This window comes from Peromyscus eremicus, chromosome 14, assembly GCF_949786415.1.
Source record: "Peromyscus eremicus chromosome 14, PerEre_H2_v1, whole genome shotgun sequence".
In the NCBI taxonomy this organism is placed as follows: Eukaryota; Metazoa; Chordata; class Mammalia; order Rodentia; family Cricetidae; genus Peromyscus; species Peromyscus eremicus.
Window position 1 is genome coordinate 26,805,974 of NC_081430.1, and position 17,566 is coordinate 26,823,539.

The window sequence follows — 17,566 nt, forward strand, 5'->3', positions numbered from 1 at the left end:
TGACACCACCCAATGGTATTGGCGAAGTACTTGAAGTTCTATGGACCGAGCTGCTGCGTAAACTACTAGGTAGCAGGACAGACGAGGGTGGTCTCCAGAAACGCCTTTCTAAGAGAAACAGGTCTTTGGGCTCCTTCGAGCATTTTTATATGAGTTAATCACCAGTGGTCGTAGAAAGAGCTAAGGAAGGACAGCTTTCACCTACTGTCACAAGTTGCTCACTTTGCGAAGTGTCGCCTATCTGGAAAGGATTTCACCCAAAATGACCGTTACGTAATCATTACATAGGCTGTCATCCTGTATGAGTTATTTATTTTGTCAGTTTGCCAGGAAGTGCCTCCATCAGATTGTCCTGTGGGCATTTCTGTGGACATTTTCTTGATTAATGATTGATTTGGGAGGGCCCAGATCACTGTGGGCGATATCACCTCTGAGCAGGTGGTCCACAGTTGTGTAAGAAAGCAAGCCAAGGGCCGGGCGGTGGTGGCGCACGCCTTTAATCCCAGCACTCGGGAGGCAGAGCCAGGCGGATCTCTGTGAGTTCGAGGCCAGCCTGGGCTACCAAGTGAGTTCCAGGAAAGGCGCAAAGCTACACAGAGAAACCCTGTCTCGAAAAACCAAAAAAAAAAACAAAAAAAAAACAAAAAAAAAAAAAAAAAAAAAAAAGAGAGAGAAAAGAAAGCAAGCCAAGCAAGCCATGGAGAGCAAGCCAGGAAGCAGGGTCACTCCCTGGTCCCTGGTCTCTGCTTCGGTTCCTGCTTCCAGGTTCCAGCCTTGAGCTCCTTTGGGAGCTTCTCTGGGTGATGGTTCCAACCCCACGTTGCTTTTAGTCAGGAATTTATCAAAGCAATAGAAACCAAACTAAATCATGTCCTATGTAATAATAGTATGCCAATAAAATTCATTGAGGCTTACTTTTAAAAAGTGAGATAATATGAATTGTTTCATTAGATGGAAGTAATGAAGTCAAAACAAGTATGAATAGGAGACAGATACAATTTTTCTTCAAAGACAGAGTATGAAATAAAAATCCTTGTGTGGTAACTGTAAAATGTTTAAGCCACGTGTCCAACTCATTGCATTTTCATGATGTATACTCTTCTGTCTAGTATCAAGATCAGGAAGGAACATAATAAGATGGCGAGAGAGATCGGCCGTTAAGAGCACAGCGCCCAGTTTGATTTCCCGCATCTACATGGTGCGCACATCCTTCTTTAACTCTAGTCCCAGGAAATCCGATGCCTCCTTCTGCCCTCCTAGCATGCTTGTATGCACTGTGTATTGCTTGCAGTGCCAAGACATACATGTAGGCAAAATACCAACATACATAAAATAAAAGGTTGCATTTTAAAAAAAATAGCATAATAGTAATTGCATCCCAGAAAACTCCACTTGTGCCCTCTTTCCAATAGTAATCATTGGATTTGAGTTTACTTACATAGGAATCCAAGGGACTAGAGCCATTACAGCCTAATGGCCTCCTCGGTAATTATTTTTCCTGAGTACCTGGACTGGATTTATGCTGTGGGCCATAGTTTGCCAACCCCTGCTGTATTAAAAAATGGCTGCTCAGTACTACTACGGCTTTTCCGTGCCAATGATCTCAGTTAACATTTGCAGCAGACACGTTCTGTTTTTAGGTGGTTCTTTACAAGTGAATTTAATACGTTAGAAATATGTTGAGACATTTAGGGGTAGTCTATCAATGTGATATTGATAACTTCTTTGATAAATAAACACAGATTTAAGATAGGCCACACCTTCAGACACAGTAAGGGTTTATATAAGCCCTTAAAATAAATTCTGAGATAATCTGTAAGGCAGCAACAAGTGGCAAATGTACTACTTATTAAATTTAGAAAAAAATAGTGAAAGAAATAGCTCTTCGTAAGAGTTTAAAAAGCAGAACTACATTTTAGGGTTTTTTTTTTCTTTTTAAACAGGATCTCTTGTCTTCTAGGTTAGTCTCAAACTAATTAAGTAGCCGAGGATGTCCTTAGGTCCCGATTCTTCTGCTTCTGGCTCTGGAGAGTTATATGCTGGTGTTACAGATGTGCACTACCATGCCTGGAGTCTTTTGTTGTTGTTGTTGTTGTTATTATTATTATTATTTTAAAGAAACAAGGTCTCCCTGTGTTGCTCTGGCTGGCCCTGAACCCTTGGCTTCAAGTCATCTTCCTGCCTTAGCCTACCAAGTAGCTGAGCCTATGGGCCACGGCACTTAACTTGTTTACTTTATTATGTTTGGGAATAATTAATTTCATGTCTTGAAATAATTTAATCATGACCATATACCCCATTTTAGTTTGGGGTTATAGCTTTTGTTGTGTTGTTTTTTAAGTTTCTAATATGGCCACATAAATTATTACTTTAAAGGGGTAGCTGATTTGGCCCTTCCCTAAAATGGTTGACTAATGGGACAGAGTTGCCATAGAACTGCTTTTGGCAGTTGTTTAGAGCACCCCTGGTTCTGGTATTGCTAAAACTGGGAATATTCTTTTGAATTTTATTCTATTTTGAATATGTATAGGTAGGTGGTATAGTCTCATAAATTTACAGTTGTCCACTAGATGATTTGTATACACACATTGGGATTGCTTTCATTATTCTTGGATTTATAACTTTGAGAAAAAAGCTAGACTATAACAAGGTTCATTTTACTACAGTCTGTAATCTTGAATTTCATTGTTTTTGCTTGAAACATGCCAATATCTCTTCTTTGATTTTTTTTTTTCCTTTTGGTTTGGCAGTCTCTATTTAGTCTTGGCTGCCACAGAAGTTTCTCTTTAGACCAGTCTGTCCTTGAACTCAGAGTGATCTTCCTGCCTCCCGAGTTCTGGGATTAAAGGCGGGCACCACTGCACAGGGCTTCTTTGTAGTTTTATGTTGAAGATTTTGCTACTGAACTTTTAAAAATGGAAAAAATGATGATAACTTTAAAAAACTTTATTGTGAAATATAGTGCGTCTAGAGATAAGTATATGAAACATATGGACATTTTTCTGAACAAATAAATAGTCCTTAAAACTTGTTACTAATTTGTGTATGGCTGTTTACAAAACATGTCTGTACATGTGAAATGGATTCATCAGTGGATGGATTGTTTTATGTGTGTCCTATTAATACTGTTGCTCAATTCTCTTTCATTAATGATTTGTATATCTATGAATTTCTGTGTTTTAGTAGTGATAATTGCTGACAATTTCCTATATGTTAAAGCTCCTTTTGTAATGAGTCTGTTTCTCCCTCGACACACACATACACACCATACACACACACACACACACACACACACACACACACGTACATACCTATTTTTTGAGGTCGTGCTATTCAAAGTATACTAGTTTATGGCTTATCTATTTTCCTGTAAGTGAGACATCCTCTTTTATCAGTGACTCAGTTCATCTTTAGTGATACTTTTTGTTTTAAAGCTTAGTTTGATTTAAAAAAAAAACCTTTTTATTTAGAAATAGTGTATCTTGCTGAGAAGTTGAAAGAAATAGTATATACTATCTCTGACTTACAGTCTTTCATGTGAAGATTTTTTGGCTTTGGGGTGGTGAGAAACTGATAGGTATTCAGTAGAAATGATATCTCAGTATCGTTGTAATTTCAGTCTTTATTCAGGCTGGGGTAGATACGGTAAGATATTGTTGTTCATGATACTTAGCAGTGGCAATAAGCTGCAGTCTTAGGTGGTGTCAGGAGAACCAACAACTAGTGGGTTTTGGTACATTGGGTTAAGCTGGATATTCGACGGCTTAGGTGTATTGAATGCATTTTTGGTATATTTGTCAGGAAGTAGCCCATCAGATGTCAAAGAACATCTTTCTAGAATTCTACATTCCATGTACAATACTTTTAATGTTAACATATTATACAATGATTGTAATGTGCAAATATAATCTACTTCACTAAATAACTCAATAAATGTTATATAAACTATAAATGCATCCTCTCCCCACTTATATTTTTTAGTGTGCTTTTTGTAGTCTATTATTTTGGAAGTTATAATACTTTACCATTCTTTTACTGCTACTGTCAAGACTGTAACTTTCATTATTTGTCCCTTACATGGGCAGTGGTATGTGCCTGTACCCTAATTTTTTAAAATATTTTAAACAGCACTGCAGCTTATATTCTTGTACATATGCATTTTACCTTTTGTGAGAGGTTAGATATCTACAAATAGAATTGTAAACTCAAAAAGTTTGCATATTTAAAGCCCTAATCCATGTTTGGGCATTCTTTTTTTTTCCGTTTAAATGGCATACTTTTTATAAAGTATAAGTATTTCATGTAACCTTTTTAAGGCAAACTCCTTTCATACAAACAACCTTCACTGAAAACTCGTTGTACTGTATTCTGTCTCTTTTTTTCTGAGCTCGTAGTTAAAACAAGAGGAACCTTGGCATTGGCATTTATTTGTGAAAGTTGCTAACACCAAGGATGAAAAAGAAAGTCCTGGATGTTTTCAGAGAGAACATAAAAATGGGCTTTCAAAACAACAACAAGAAAACTGAGTATGCTGGCATCAGTCTTCTTGCTAGCAAGATCAGCTGCTGAAACACAGTGTTTCAGCCACTTGACAGTTTTGAAGGACAAGACTTTTTAGACCCCAAACGTATAGCAGAAAATCAGGGATCTGAAGAGTGGAGGGTGGATGCAGAATAAAGATACTTCTAGACAGCAAACCTCTGAAAGTTCTAGAAGTTATGGTCTATTAAAATAAAGCACCAAAACAAATCAACAACAACAAAACAAAAACATCTGAAATGTCAGAGTAATGTAGCCCAGGAAAAGACAGAGACAGTGTTCTGTGAATGGCAACTGTGAGGCAGGCCAGAGAACAAGCAGTTCAGATCAGAGATTCTCCCAAGAAAGACATCTAGGCAACTAAGGCTGTTTAAGAGATTTTATAATCCTCGGGCCCCAAATTTTCTTTGTTAGACTTTTGACATTATGATTTTGATTTTGTTAAGAGATACAGACTCTTCTGGCTTTCTATCTTTTTATTGATCTGGTACTCATTGCTTGCTTTTAAAGGAGAGTTTTTTTGGGGGGAGGGGTTGGGGTTTTTTTTTGTCTACATTATATAAACTGAAGTTTTAAAATTTAAAAAGTGTTATTTTTAATCATTTTTAAAAAATGATAGTTCTCCCAGCACCTTTAACTATAGTTTTGTTTGATAAAGTTTGTTGCCTGAGATGAACACTAGAAAACATTAAGTGAAAAGCTTAAAAAATAATTTATGTGTTAAATTAACTTAAAAAATAATTAGCCGGGTGGTGGTGGCGCAGACCTTTAATCCCAGCACTCGGGAGGCAGAGGCAGGTGGATCTCTGTGAGTTCGAGGCCAGCCTGGGCTACAGAGTGAGTTCCAGGACAGGCTCCAAAGCTACACAGAGAAACCCTGTCTCGAAAAACCAAAAAAAAAAAAAAAAGATTAAGAATTATATATAAATATAAAATTATAGTAAGTACACTATTTCTCCCTCCCCTTTTTCCTTCTAAACCCTCCCATATCCCCAACTTCACTCTCTTTCAGATTTATTGCCTCTTTGTCACACACACATACACACACACTCCGTATAAATAAATACAAGCGACTCAGTCTGTCTAATATTACTTGTGTGTGCATGTGTCCGTTTGGTATTGGATGACCCGTTGGTGTGCTCGTCCCTGGGGAATACTGTTTTCCCCACTCTAGGTATTCCTTTGTTTCCTGTAGTTCTTTGTCTAGTGTTGAAGACTCTTGAGCCCCCTGCCACCCCCATCCGTGTTAGCATGGCTACTGGTGTCATCCTCATTCAGGCCATGTTTAGGCAGCCATGTCAGGTGAAACTTGATAGGTGTCGCTTCTGACATGTCTAGGAGACACAATTTCACTGAAAGCTTTCTGTTCCTTTGGCTCTTAAATCATTCCTCCCTGACTTTCCCAATGTTTCCTGAGCCTTAGGGACAGGAGTATTGTAGATGTATCTGTTGAGACTGAGCTCAACAACTCCACACTTTGGTTGGTTGTGGTTTTCTGTACTGGTCTGTGTTGCAGAGAATTTTCCTTGATGAAGGGTGAGCACTGTACATCTCTGTGGGTACAAGGACATATTTAGAATGCACTTAGGGATTGTGTTGGTTTAAGAAAGTGGAGGGTATGGAAGAACCTTGATTATAGTATACAATTCTGATTCATCTGTGTCATTTATTACTAGTTCTGTCAATATTTTGCTATACTCAGATTTTTTAAGTGCTCTGGATTGAATGTGCTTAATTTTAATTAAAGTTCATCACAAGTAACTGTGTGTAGTAAACCGCAATATATATGATGTTTGGTACTGCTTGTGGTTCAGGCATCCTCTTGTGCCTTGAGACTTACCTCTCTCAGATAAGAAGAGACCTACATCCCTTTTTATTGTTGGAGGCTCAAATATTGATGAGACTTTTCTTTCAAAAAAACCAAACAATTTATTTATCTTTATTTTACGTGCTTTGGTGTATGCATGTATGTCTGTGTGAGGGTGTCAGATCTTAGAGTTATAAGACAGTTGTTAGCTGCCACGTGGGTGCTGGGAATTGAACCCGGGTCCTCTGGTAGAGCAGTTGGTGCTCTTAACCACTGAGCCATCACTCCAGCCCCAAGAGACTTTTCTTTTTTGAATATATGAACTTAGTGCTGTAGATTTTGCTCACATTTATTACATACATCTTACAAGTTTTAATACATCATGTTACCATTTTTATCTATTTAAAAATATTTTAAGATTTAACTTTAACTTTTTTTAACCACATGTTTTTCAAGGATTTTTCTAGATCTTTCTGTTACTGATTTCTAGTTTACTTTAGTTCTAAAATACCTGGTTTTATGATTTTAGTTCTGGCAAATATATTCAGGTTAGGCCTGTTTGGTGGGTCAGAATAGGATCTATTTTGTTAAATGTGGTGTATGCACTTGAAAGATTCTGTAATTTTTTTTCTTTTGTAAATGCCACTTAGATCAAGTTGGTGGATATTCCTGCCAGTCAGTTGTTTGTGTCACTGTGACAAAATACCTAAGAAAAACAAAGAGTGATTTATTTTGACTCATGGCTTCAGTCCATGATTACTGTCTCCATTGCTGGAGGGAGCTAGAATAAAGTACAGCTGCCAACATGATAGCAGCTGGAAAGCCCAGAGGGTGAGAGGAGAGTCTGGGGACAGGATCAACTCTGCAAAGGTGCCCTGAGTGACCTACTTCCTCCATTCAGGCCCTTCCACTAAGAGATCTCATGACTCATTCACCCTTTAAAGCCCATTAGGTAGCAACCAAGCCCCTAGTACATTTGCCTTCAGGGGGACATTTAGGATTCAAAGCATGACAATATGAAAAAGCCAACTGGACAGTAAAGTGGCTAGCAATTTTGATTTGGTAGCCACTGCAATGGGAAAAGGAAGAAAGGAAAGTGTAGAGTCAGGCTCCATTTCAAACAGAGCAAGGACAAGGGGAGTTAGAGCCAAGGAACCAAGGAGCAGGGTCAATGGATGAAAATATCATCAGTCTGCCAGGAATTCTGAGTAAACCCACTGACCAGGATTCTTGGAGGCAAACCAGGATCATGAGATTTTTAAGATGAGAAAGCCTCAGAACTGTGTAAGCAAGATTCTTGTTAAAACTAAACTGTGCAGAGACAAACACAAAGGGCTGAAGGTTGAAGCCTAATTGAGTGGAGGATTCTAAAATAAAGTTTGGTCTTTATCATTCATAGTTTTAGCTTTTCTATAACTTGATTCTGTAGTGTAAGTTTCTCTGGTCCCAACCAGCCTGCAGTCCTGCCCGGCCCCGTGGTCCTGCAGCTACTTAGAAAATAATCACTCAGAGGCTTATATTAATTACAAACAAGATTCTTGCTAGCTAGCTCTTATAACTTAACCTATTTCTATTAATCTGTAAGTTGCCATGTGGCCATGGTGTTACTGGTCTGCTGGCATCTTGCTGCTCCTTGGGTGGTGGTTGGCGTCTCTCTCTACTCTCCTTTTTCCTTTGACTATCTCCGTTGGATTTTCTGGCCTGGCTCCATCCTGCCCTGCCATAGGCCAATGCAGCTTTATTTATCAGCCAATCAGAGCAACACATATTCACAGCGTACAGAAAGACATCCCACAGCATGATTCATTTGAGTACTTACTTTCCTTTTTTTCTGAGAGATATGGTGAAGCTTTCAATTATAGTTATGTCTTTGTTTTTTCTCTAAGTTATAAATTAAAAAAAAATTTATGACTGGTGGTGTACACCTCTAATCCCAGCACTCAGAGGCAGAAGCAGGTGGATCTCTGAGTTTGAGGCTAGCCTGGTCTACAGAGTGAGTTCTGGGACTGCCAGGCATACAGAGAGAAACCCTGTCTTGAAAGTAAAAACAACATATGTGTGTATGTTGTTTTTGTTTATACATATATACATATATTTGTTGTTTTGTGTATATATATATGTATGATTTTATTCGTTTAAGTGCCTGTATGTGTGTGTATGCACACACCTGTGTGTCAGGTGTCCTTTATTGCTCTCCATATATTCTTTTGTGGCAGTGTCCTTCCTTGATCCTGGGCCTCCTTTTTACTCTGCTAGGAAGGTCAGCAAAACTAAACTGTCCTTTTGTCTCCATCCACCTTGGAACTTCAGTTATAGGCATGCACCAGGACGCCTTGCTTTATGTGGGTGATGGGATCCAAACTCTGATCCCCAAGGTTGCTCAGTGTACTTGCTGGTTTTGTGTGTCAACTTGACATAAATTAGAGTCATTGGAGAGGAAAGTGCCTCATTTGAGGAAATGCATCCATGAGATCCAGCTGTAAGGCATTTTCTCGATTAGTGATTATTGGGGCAGGGCCCAGCCCCTGGTGGGTGGGGACACCTATGGGATAGTGGTCCTGGGTTCTGTAAGAAAGCAGACTGAGCAAGCTATACAGAACAAACTAGTAAGCAGCATTTCGCTATGGCTTCTGCATCAGCTCCTGCTTCCAGGTTCCATCCCTGCTTGAGTTCCTGTCCTGACTTCCTTCAGTGATGAACAGCAATGTGAAAGAGTAAGCCAAATAAATCCTTTCCTCCCCAGCCTGCTGTTTGGTCATGGTGTTTGGTTGCAGCAAACCTAACTGGAAACACGAAGACCCTCAGCAAGTGCTCCTAACTGCCGAGCTGCCTTTCCAGCCTCTTTGATCAGTTTTCACCAGAAATGTTTGATGTTTGTTATAGCCGAACATATTTAGGATTCTTATGTCCAGTTAGTGAATTGAATGCTTCAATGTATACTTTTTTAGTTTGAGTAGTATTTTTCATTTTACTTTGTCTGATTTCTACATTATTTTGATTAATGTTTACAACCCCTTTCCTACTCTGCTGCCTTACTCTGAGCAGGATATAATTTAAAAATGGTAATTTGTGCACTGTTTTCATCTGTGTATGTTTTGTTGCTTATGGATTCTCAAGTGTGGCCCAAAATTCTATGATTTTATGCTGACACAAGGGACAAGCATTTAAGTACTCATCACATAAATGGAAACATTTTTGCATTATTGTTTTACTTTCTTAGGTAGAATTTTGAATGTAATTTCTCACATATATTATTTACATCAGAGTGTTAAAATGGTGTTTTACATTGTTTCAATTAGAATATAATCTAAATTAAATTTAAATTTCTTGTAATGATTTTTTTGACAGACTGTCAAGCAGCATGTCTTAAAATTGATTAGTATTTTAATACTTTTATTGTCTTCAAATTTTAATGTAAATTGAAGCTACTTCCTTAATTTATGTCCAACAGCTTATTGCCAGCGTGGGAGCTCTGTTATAACTTACAACATTCCAAAGCAGAACATTTTATTCACTGGCATGAGCTGGCACAGTGGGCAGGATTATTGTAATTCATTTGGGTAAATGAATAGAAGCCTTGGAAGTTAATGTACAATAACATTCTTTCAGTTTTTCTATAATTCTTTAATGATAAAATCTGGGTTTAGAATTTCAGCATCTTAATTTCTATTGTCTCTATTCCATTCTAATTATTAATTTTGATCTTCTTTTCAGTTAAAGTCCATGTATTATCTTTAAAGGGTTATGTTTTGTTTGCTACTCATTTAGAATTACAATCTCATTTAAAATTATTCCATCATGCTAATTACTAATTATTTGGTCTTGCAGACTCATAGTCTACATGTAAATGTATCTTAAACAGTGGAGAAATTATTTTCCTAACTGAAGTTTTTGAATAGATTTTCTCCTAAAATGTATTTGTAATTTTAAGAATTATTTTAGGAAAATCAAGAGAATGTGTCATATACCTACTATGACTAAAATATAGTGGCTAAAATTTTAAGTTACTCTTTAACATATATCACATTTACTATTTAATATGATATATGTATCTTTGAAAATCACCAAAAGATGTTTGTAGTAGTGCTCAGAGTAGAAAACTAAGCTATTGCCAACTAGCAGCCTATTAAACACTAAGTGTTTGGAAAATCATACAATATTCTGGCAAAAATGAGTATTTGTAGAAACTAAGTGTGTATGTGTGTTTGTGTGTGTGTATGTGTATGTGTGTGCATACGTGCGTCTGTGTGTAAAAGTGTAAAGAGACAGTAAAATTCTAAAATCACTACTTTGTTAGTGAATGTAATAGGTGATCCCCCCTTTCTATTTTCCTTTTAGTGTATTCTAGACTATTTTCTAGATGAGATAGTGATGTGAAAAGTGCCTAAAATTTATGTTTCTGTTAGTTTTTATTTCATCAATTGCTACAAAGTCATAAATTCAGCATTATTTTATTTTTAGTCATCTGACTTTTAATTATCCTCCTTTTAGTGATTAAAATAAATACATTGGAATATGATTTTTTTAGCCCTTTAAAATCCTCTAAATGACATTCTGAAGATTATTAATGTAAGTAGTTTATTAAAGTGTATGCTATTGTTTTTAGGTAAAAATGCAGTAATTTTAAAGATCTCTGTTATTCCGCCTCCCCTTCCCAGCTTCTACTTGCACCCCCTGCCCCGTTGTTACTGCTTTTCTGTTGATCTGAATTCCATTTCAAGTTTCTGCACGATGTTGAAGGAACGTCTGTCAAGTGAATTACAGCTGAGACTGGCTTCCCCCTTCCCCTCCCCAAGAGGGCCAGATACTTCCTCATATCTGGTTTAGTTTGGCTTCTCTATAACCCATCATAAGTCCTCTTATATTTAGTATTCCTGACCTCTCTGTTTTAACCCTAATGGTAATATTCAGGCTGTGTTTTTTAAATTAACCCTTTAATTCATTTTAATCATGTGTATGTATCTGTGAGTGGGTCCCTGTAGCAGACAGAGGTGTTAGATCCACTGGAGCTGGAGTTACAGGTGGTTGCGAGCTGCCATGTGAGTGCTGGGAACTGAACTCTGGTACTCTTAAAGAGCAATGCATGCCCTTAACTGCAAAGCCATCTCTCTAGTCCCTCAGGCTGTGTCTTGGTTACTGCTCACTGTTCTTACTTAAGTCTACAGTGAGGGAAAGAGAGGAGAGACTGAAGAACAGAAAGAAAGAGAAATAAGAGGTTTGGTGAGGAAAGTAGTATGAGGTAATTAAATATGCAACAGGCAAGTGTGGATGCAGAATGCTGTAACTGTTAATGTTGTCAGCGCCAAAGAGAAACTAAGCGTACTGCACTGGGGCAGTAGGCAAAGATACCCCTGAAGGCACAACCCTACCTACTGAAAACACAAATTCATTTAAAAGCAGCAAGCCTGAATTTACTATGGTGCTGAAGGAGTTTCCTGCACAAAGTCAATGGTCTAGGAAATTATTTTCTCAGATGTAGGCACCAAGGCATTGTGGCCATTGCAGTTTTGGCCCAGGGGACCAAGCTAATGTATTTTGAGCTGACAGCTGAACTCAGCAGAGTGAGGGAGTCTGACAACTTGCACCATGGTTCTTGAAAGCTGCTGAGGCCAGGCAGTGTGTGGCAGGCAGTATTGGATTCTTTGCAAGAGGTCTTGAGAAGGCATTGGGTTAAGAGGTAAAGGTAAAGCTTTAATTGTAGTAGAGACCTCAGGATGTTAGAGATGCCACATCCCCATTGAGAAAAAGCTTCAGCAGTGGAATAAGGCTGATTCTCCAGAGGGTGTGAATGCTGCAGGCTGGAAAGACAGGGCTGCCCAAGCCCATAGGAGTTCAGATGATTTCCTTAGAGTCTCAGATGCCAGATACATTGCTTCAGTGTGCTTGCACTGCTAGGTATGGGTCTTGCTCTGGTCTCATCTCCCTTTGCTATGCTCCCATTCTTACCTTTCTGAATGGGAATGTTTTCTCACTGTGTGTGTGTGTGTGTGTGTGTGTGTGTGTGTGTGTGTGTGTGTGTGTGTTTGTGTTTCTGTATGTGGGTAGGTACATATCAGTGCAGAACCTGTGGAGGCCAGGGCTGTTGGATCACTCAGGAGCTGGAATTACAGGCAGCCCTTGGTTGCCCAGTGTGGGTGCTGGGAACTGAACTAGGTCCTCTGCAAGAGAAGTGCATGCTCTTAACTGCCAAGTCATCTCTTCAACTGTATTTTAAAAAACAGGTTTCTTTGTTCTATAGTTCCACTTTGCACTGTTGAACCAGCAGTTCTTGGAAACACATTCATGGATTTCAAATTTTTGAAATAATTAACTTAAAAGTGATATGAATTATTTTCTGAATTTTAAATCAGTAAAATGACATGTGGTAGATATTATTAAATGTTTTAAAAATATGCTTAATGAAGGGTAACATATGAAACATATTTCTGATTTTTCCAAGGACCAGGATTAGAGTGTTGCCCTTGGTGACTGTTATCTGCTCTCACCGATCATGAGGCCTAATGATTTGCCTACATTTAATTTGAACACAACTGACACTTTGTAATCTATGACTATGATGCATGTTATCTTTTTTTTAGGTTTTCTTTTATATGTCTCAATAAAGTCATATCATTTGCTGCAAGGGAATTTGTTTTGTTGTAATGACAAAGTGTATAAATGTTGAAAAAAATTTAAATAGCCAAGAGTTTTTTATTTATTCCACTATTGAGGAAACAGTAATGTTTCACCATTTGTAGATAATTTCCCTGTTTTAAAGACACTTGTTATCAGATTATTGTCCTTTTGGAATGCATAGATTATTCCAGATTACTGCATGTTGTATTTTATCAGATGGTATACTTCTCTGCACAGAATTCCTCCATTCTTTGATTTTCTTTTCAATGTCAGTGTAATAAACACATTTCTTTTTAAATATTAAGTCTAATGTAGGACAAATATAGCTTGGCCATAGTTTATTATTTGTCCTGTATTGCCGGCTTTTCCTGCCATTATTTTGTGAATGATTTTTGCACTTGTGCTTGTTAGATATTCTCTTCTAATTCAAACTTCATGTACTATTATAGTCACCATCAAAGTTTTTTTTGTCCTTGTAAAGATTTTGGTGTTGATTTTTAGCTTAGAAACTTTTAGACAAAGGGCTGCAGAGATGGTTCAGCAGTTAAGAACATGTACTCTTGCTGAAGACCTGAGTTTGGTTCCCAGCACCTACATCAGGCAGCTTACAATTGACAGCAACTCCAGTTCCAGGGGATCTGATGCCCTCTTCTGGCCTCTACAGGTACTGTACTCACATGCACAAACCACAAACACACACACACACACACACACACACACATATGCACACACGCACACATGCACACACACACACGCACATGCATGCACACACACAATTTAGAATTAAAATAAAATCTTTAAACAAAAAAATTATTTTTAGGTAAGATGGAAATAATCCCAAATAAAGTTAGAGTAATAATCCTTGTAATATACTTCTTCCTGGGGATATTTTCTACTTCTGATGAATTTCTTTGAAGGGTATATGGTTATTCAAGTTTTCTGTATCTATTGAATGATATTTTTTGTATATTATTTTTCCTAAAGATTTATCTATTGCATATAAAATTTCAAATACATTGTCATAAATAAAGTTAATATTTTTATAATTCTTCATGTTGTTTTGTTTGTGACTGTTCTTTTTGACCATTTTTTTTAAATCTTAGTTCATCAGTGTCTTCAAAAGAGTCAAATTTTGACTTTGTTAATCTTAGTGGTGTATTAATTAATTAATTCATTCTTTTGTTTGAGAGAGATTCTCACTTTTGCATCCCAGCTGGTGTGGGACTCATGTAGACCAGGCTGGTCTTGAACTCAAACACCTGCCTCTGCCTACCAAGTCCTTGGATTAAAGACATGTGCCAATACCCCTGGACCTTATATTTGTTTCTGATTTAATTAACCTGTGGTCCTAATTTTTCCTGTTCTATTTGGCTTTTTTTCTTTTGTTTCAGTTTCTCATTATGGATATTTAACTTGTTAATTTTCTGTTTTCTCATTTACAATACATATATACATACATACATGCATATATATTTTATATATATACATATAAAATATATTTTAAGGATATAAGTTAAATTTGCCTCGGGTAGTACTTTAGTTATATTTCACATGTATCCCTTTGTGGAACCTCTTATTTTAAAATGTGTGCTGTGAATTTTGGAATACAGTCCTATGAATTGTAAAAGAATTAAGAATCCATGTAGACACTTATACAGTCGGACACAGTGAGTCCACCACCCCAAGTTATCCCCTGGTGCTATCTTTTCTACTCCGATCCTCCTAGTGCCCACGGTTACTATGTACTGATCTGTTGCCTAGTACTGTAGTTACAATACTGTAGTTGTGCCATTAACAAGAAAGTTGTGTAAATGAAGTTGGTAAGTGTGTGTGTAGTTTTTTTTTTTTCTTATGCTGGCTACTTTTGCTGAACTTGATGTTTTGAAAATCATTTCTCACATGAATCAATAGTTAAGTCCATTTTATTGATGGGTATTGTGCCATATGCCTATACTGTAGGTTTTTTAGTCATTCAAGCAGTGAGAACACTAGAGTTTCAAGGTTTTTACTAAGTATTTTTATATTGACTTAAGTTTCTCATTTCTAGGGTTGAGCCTCAGCACTGGACTTTCTAGGTCATATGCCAACTATATCCTGTGCATTTTAAGAAACCACCAAACCATTTTGTAGACTGGCTATTCTGTTTTGTATTCCCACAATCAGTGCATAGGAATTCTAGCTGTTCACCCTTTGTTATCACTTGATATTTTTATTTTAATCTTAAAATTGACATTATTGCTTTTTTTTTAGCACTGGAGGTTTAACTTGTAGCCTTATACATGTAAAGAACACTATTATTAAGCTGTATCCTAAGCCTAGCTGTGTTTCCATGATTTCACTGAATATAGTAAAATATCCCTTTTATTAGCCACTTTCCAATTATTGATTATGTTGAACAGCTTTGCTTTATTTGTCATGTTTATATCCGTTTAGGTGAATTGTTTTAGTACTTTATCTTTTCTTATTGTTCAACTTTAATAGTTCTTTGTACTTATTCTGGATTTAAGTCCTTTGTCAGATATATGTTACAAGTGTTTATTTTTGTAATGTTTCTCTTAATTATATTAATAGTTTATTGGCAAAAGAAAAATTTTCAATTTTAGTTAGTCATGTTTATCATTTCTATATGTAAACCATGATCTTTATGTTATTTCTAAGAATGATTTGCTTGTAAAGTTTTTTTCTTTTCTATTTTCTTCTAAAACTTTTTATGAATTTGTTTTAATGTCGGTCTGTAATACAGTAATATATTTTTAGATTTGTTTTTATTTTATGTATATGAGTGTTTTTTTTACATGTATGATCATGTGCATGCCTTGTTATCTGCTGAGAGTGTATTGGATCTCTTGCACCTGGAGTTACTGGATGCTTATGAACCACCTGGTGGGTGCTTGAAACTGAACCTTGGTCTTCAGCAAAAATAGTGAGTGCTCTTAACCACTGAGCCATCATTCTAACTTCTGCAACATATTTTTCCCTTTTTTGAAAATAGATTCTTCTCTCACATAATATATCCTTATTCTGGTTTCCTCTCCCTCTACTTCCAGTTCCTCCCCTCCCACCAGATCCACTGCCTTTCTGTCTCTCATTAGAGAAAGAGCAGACTTCTGAGGGATAACAACAGAATATAATAAAATAAAATAGAAGATGAAACAAAAAATACCTCATCAAAGTTGAACAAGACAAACCAACAGAAGGAAAAGTGGCCAAGAGAATCCACAAGAATCAGAGACCCACTTCCCATACTCAGGAGTCCCATAAAAACAATAAATTGGAAACCATAATATATACACAGAGAACCTGGTGCAGACCTGTGCAGGCCCTGTGCAGGCTGTATCAGTCTCTGTGAGTTCATATGAGCTCTGATAATGTTGATATAGAGGGCCTTGTTTTCTTGGTGTCCTCTATCCTGTCTGTCTCTTACACTCTTTCATCACCTCTTCTGTGGCATTCCCTTAGTTTTGAAAAGAGGGATTTGATGGAGACATCCCATTAAGGGTTGAGTGTTCAAAGGTCTCTCACTCTTGATTAATGTTTGGCTGTGGGTCTCTATATTTGTTCCCATCTGCTGTAGGAGGAAACTTCTCTAATAATGGCTGAATAAGGTATTGGTCTATGAGTTTAGCAGAATTAGGAGTCATTTATCACTATGTTTTTGTTGTTTGTTTTAGACCAGTAGTATTTGGTTTTACCCTAGGTCCTTGGACTATCTAATCTCTGGTTCTTGGTTTCCCAAGCATTGTTGAGTATGGGTTCCATCTTGTGGATTGTGCCTTAAGTCAAATCAGATATTGGTTGGTTACTCTCAAGCTTTGTGCCACCTATTGGTTGTTTTATTCTTTGCTCTTTTGGGGGTCCACCAACCAGCTCTCAAATAAATCACACAAGGAGGCTTATATTAAGTATAAATTCCCAGCCTTAACTTGGCTTATTTCTTACCAGCTTTCCTTAACTTTAAATTAGCCCATCTACCTTTTGCCTCTGGGTGTTTCCCATTCTCTTACTTCAGTAAATCTTACTCTTACCCTGTGGTTGGTTGTGTAGCTGGGTGACTGGCCCCTGGAGTCTTCCTTCTCTGTCCACTTTTTCCTCCCAGATTTCACCTTCTATATCTTCTTTCTGCCTGCTAGCCCCACCTGTCTTTTCTCCTGTCTTGCCATTGGCTGTTCAGTTCTTTATTAGACCATCAGGTATTTTAGACACAGTAATACAACTTCACAGTTAAACAAATGCAGCATAAACGAAAGTAACACTCCTTAAAATAATATTCCCCAACAGCCACCATTGCTCTAGCATATCTTGAAGGCAGGATAGAATTGAAGTTCAGAGGGTTTGTGGCTGGCTTGGTGTTTACATTTTTCTTTAGGTAGCCTGCAGAGTACCCTCCTGTATAAAAGACTCTAGGACAAGGATGGTTATTGGGGGGATGTATGAAGGCTCTGTGTATGCACCAGCTAGATTTCTCCATGTTTGATGAGTTGTTTAGGTGTTGCCTTCAGAAATGGGGGTTTGCTGTCAGTTTGTAGAGAGCAACTATTGTCTTGGCAGTAACCTGGGATGTTTGTGGATTCACATGTCCAACAACAAACTTAGATGTAACCAAGT

At 37.3% G+C, this 17,566-nt stretch overlaps 1 protein-coding gene across 15 annotated transcripts in view; it reads left to right on the forward strand.

The window, feature by feature from the left end:
* Mipol1 (mirror-image polydactyly 1) overlaps nucleotides 1-17,566 on the forward strand; it is a 289,666-nt gene that overhangs the window by 571 nt on the left and 271,529 nt on the right. For 6 of the 15 annotated variants that reach the window (XM_059280057.1, XM_059280059.1, XM_059280062.1 and 3 more), the window contains exon 2: nucleotides 1,110-1,198. The exons of the other annotated variants lie outside the window; for them this stretch is intronic. The gene's annotated coding sequence lies outside the window, so the exon portion shown is untranslated. The remainder of the gene's footprint in view (nucleotides 1-1,109; nucleotides 1,199-17,566) is intronic. 15 annotated transcript variants of the gene reach the window in all.